Genomic DNA, 4,116 nt, shown 5'->3' with positions numbered 1-4,116 from the left:
TCAATTTGGTAAGTGAAAACATTGTCTATAAACGATTGTGACAATGTCTTAATAAAGGGAAACATGTGTGTGTATATATATATATATATATATATATATATATATATATATATATATATATATATATATATATATATATATATATATATATATATATATATATATATATATATATATATAGTCTTTCTATTTTGAGCCATTACAAACGATTATTTAAGGCTCTCAATCAATTGGCCTAAGATCCCAATCGATTGGAACATTTATTTTGGCGCATGGATCTTTCCTTTCTTGTGCCAGCCTCTAGCCTATAAATAAATACCTCTCCCTTCAAATTTTCACATCCATAAAGCGTGAGCTCTCTAAAAATATTTCTTTACTTTCTCTCACTTCTGTTTAGCCATAGAACTTCGAGAAAGTCATTGTGTTTAAGTGAGATTTTGTATTTGGAAAAGGGTGTTATTGTAAATTTATCAAGGAGTGTTTTTCTCTTGGTTGAATAATGTATCCTTAAGGGAGTCTTTGTTTGGGTTCAAAACTAAGCTCGGTAAAATCTTGGTTTGGGGATTTAGTATTTAGGTTTAATACTCTTTTTAGTTCTGTATGTTAACCTCGGGGTTCATTTTGATCCCTTAACTTAACAAAGGTCCATATTTGTCCCTTAACTCTTCAAAATGTATCATATTAGTCCTTTTAGTCTATTTAACGACGAATTTAACAATCAATTTTTGAGTTTTTCTGTTTCTAATTAGAAAGAAAGAAAAATTAATATGGCACACTTTCAAGAATTAAGGGACCAATATGGACCTTTTTTAAGTTAACATGAACACCCGAGTTAACATACGGGACCAAAAAGGATATTAAGCCTAGTTTTTGAATCATTGGTTCGATTCGAGAGCTCGTCTAGTGTAAAAGCTCCACTAGGTTCGAGATTAGCCTTGTGAAAAATATCAATTCGGTTTGTGAGCTCAGCCCGGGTACAAGATTCACATTTGTTCGAGATTAACCTAGTGTAAAATCTCAATTTGGTTTGTGGTCAACCTGTGTAATACCCTGGTTTGGTTCAAAGGATAACCTGGTTAAAACTCCGATTTGGTTCAAGATAAGTCCATATAAAATCTCGATTTCGCATGAGGACTAACTGTTTCAAGTTTTCGTTTGGAAGGAAAACTAACTGCTTCATTCCACCGTTCTTCATTTGGTTGGAGGTTAGTGATAACACTGAAATTTACCGTATTTTCGACTCCGATTTCACATGCATTCTAGTTGTTTTATTGTTATTTTGTTGTGTTATTGCTATGTTTTCCTTTGTTTTCAGGTTTTTACTTTAATCGGAGCCCCGATCGAGAAAAGGAGCGAAAAAGAGCCAAAAACCCTAAAATTCAGCATTTTGTACTTGTGGCCTACCCCATGGCTGGCGCCATAGACCCTGCCATGACGTGTCCAAGCTCAACTTCCCTCAACTTCCACGTTCCCCACTACTTCCACTAAGGCGCCTCAGATTGGCCTTGTGGCGGGCGCCATGGCCTTGTGGCGGGCGCCACAAGAGGAAAAGTTTTCCCTCCCATTTTCAAGTTGAAGGGCATCCTTGTCATTTCGATCTTTTTACTTGCTTATAAATAGAAACTCGAAATCACTTTTACAATCATCCAAACTTAGAGCAGAGGCAAACTCAGAGCAACTTTGTTTCACTTAGGCATATATTCAGTATTTTAAAGTGGTAATCGCTTCGCATTGGAGTGTTACCACAAGTGTGTAATCGAGTCTGTGATAGAGTCTGTAATCGAGTTTGGAGCACTTTGGAAGGAAGTTAATCCTGCCGCCATTTTCATTTCCGCTTTGCAATTTACTCAACCCTCCGATTGGAGCAGGTTTTTATTACTTGTCTTTATCTTATTTATTTTCCCGCACTCGCTTTACTTTATTTATTTCCTCGCACTCGCTTTACTTTATTTATTTCTCTCACTCGCTTTACTTTATTTATTTCTCGCACTCGCTTTACTTTATTTATTTCTCGCACTCGCTTTAAATTATTTATTTCTCGCACTCGCTTTACTTTTATTTATTTCCTCGCACTCACTTTAAATTATTTATTTCCTCGCACTTGCTTTAAATTATTTACTTTCCGCACTCGCACTACTTTTATTTACTTTCCGCACTCGCACTACTTTTATTTACTTTAATGCACTTTTACTTTACCATGTCTAACTAAATCTATAAGGTTAGAATGTAAGGATCGTAATTGAACCGATAATCCGTACAATTGTTCGTAGAAACACTTAAGGGCTATTTTAACTTTCAACTTAAGTTTTCCCGCACTTCAATTCCGTTGGGTAAGATCGAAATCCATCCAATGTCTTTTTAAACTTAATTGTTTTTAACTATTTTAAAAACAGCGAAAGCTTCATTAGGAGTTTTTAACTTAAGAAGAAAAGAGATTTTAAAACTATTTTCGGACGCGTTTATAAGTTTAGAGTCTGGTTCGTGAGAACCTCTTTTGGTTAAGAAATCCAGGTTGTAATACTTTTCAACTTAGTCAAGATACTATATTTCTTAAAAATAGGTTTACTACTCTAACGCAATGCGCGCCTTTTTATAAGTGACAATAAGAGGGTTTGATTAGGGAGTACAACTCGGTTCTGAATACGCGAAAGCGACAGTTCCTGTTAAATTAGTTCTTTTCAAAGTAGGAAACACTGCCCATAAGTAGCTCTATTAGCAAGTACATGGATTATTAATTGATTACGTGAATTACATTTGACCCTGTCTTTATTAATTAAACTTATTTCAATACTTTACTTTTCATCGCACACTCTAAAAACACCTATTTTGATTGCCTTTGATAAATACCATAACAATAGATAACGATAGATTGACACTTGGTCTCTGTGGATTCGACAATCTTTTATATTACTCTGACACGTTCGTATACTTGCGAAACACCGCATCAAGTTTTTGGCGCCGTTGTCGGGGACCAATTTCGTCAAATTTCATTTCCCTGTTGTTATATCGTTTAGACTTAGGCTATTTCCCGCCGGTCAATGCGAAGAACTCGCAGCACCGGAAGTTTAAGCTTAGTATATCCTCTGGCGGAACCTGAACGTTACGCTCGCGCACGTTTATTCTTTCATAGAATTAAGAGAGCTATGGCCGAAGATCAAAACCAAAGACCTCTTAAGGATTTCGCTCAACCATCTAATGAAGAACCTAGTTCTAGTATAGTAAACCCAACCATCCCAGCTAATAACTTTGAACTTAAACCATCCCTGTTGCAACTAGTGAAACAGAGACAATTCGCAGGTCTCACTACTGAGAACCCAAACCAACATTTAAAAATATTTCTTCAATTAGCAGACACTTTTAAAACCAATGGAGCTTCTCCTGAGGCAATACATTTAAGATTATTTTCTTTTTCCCTCAGAGATAAAGCCCTATCATGGTTAGATTCCCTTCCACCCAATTCCATTACGACTTGGGATAACCTTAGAAGAGTTTTTCTTGCTAGATATTTTCCCCCGAGTAAGACCGCCGTTCTTCGAAACCATATAACTAGATTTACCCAAAACCAAGGAGAATCGTTGTTCGAAGCTTGGGAGAGATATAAAGAGTTGTTACGAGCATGCCCACATCATGGTTTAGAAAATTGGTTAATCATTCAAACCTTCTATAATGGACTTCATTACAACACAAAGATGACCATCGACGCTGCCGCTGGCGGTGCTCTGATGAACAAACCTTACCCTGAAGCTAGTGCCCTCATCGAAGATATGGCTCAAAACCATCAATCATGGGGAGTCGAACAAGCGACAAATGAGAAAAAGGAAGCCCAAGGAGGAGGGCATGAACTAAGCTCTATAGACATGATGCAAGCTAAAATGGACGCATTAGCCCTTAAGGTCGAGCATATGTGCATAAACCCGAATACTGTAGCTGCAGTTTTGTCGGATTGTGAGATATGTGGGACCAAAGGACACTAATCTGCAGAATGCAGTCTATTAAACGAAACCCACTCTGAGCAAGTGAACTACACCCAAGGGAACCCATATTCGAATACCTATAACCCTGGATGGAGGAATCACCCGAACTTCTCATATAAAAACAATAACCCTATCCAAAATA

At 36.8% G+C, this 4,116-nt stretch overlaps 1 non-coding gene across 1 annotated transcript; it reads right to left on the bottom strand.

Annotated features, from left to right (window-relative positions):
• Positions 1 to 3,527: 3,527 nt before the first annotated feature.
• Positions 3,528 to 3,634, bottom strand: LOC127133230 (small nucleolar RNA R71). The gene has a single exon (XR_007807219.1). It is a non-coding gene; the product is annotated as a small nucleolar RNA R71 (small nucleolar RNA).
• Positions 3,635 to 4,116: the final 482 nt, after the last annotated feature.

The sequence above is a fragment of the Lathyrus oleraceus genome, chromosome 3 (assembly GCF_024323335.1).
Source record: "Lathyrus oleraceus cultivar Zhongwan6 chromosome 3, CAAS_Psat_ZW6_1.0, whole genome shotgun sequence".
In the NCBI taxonomy this organism is placed as follows: Eukaryota; Viridiplantae; Streptophyta; class Magnoliopsida; order Fabales; family Fabaceae; genus Lathyrus; species Lathyrus oleraceus.
The sequence above is the reverse complement of the archived record's forward strand: the minus strand, read 5'-3'. Positions and strand labels throughout refer to the sequence as shown.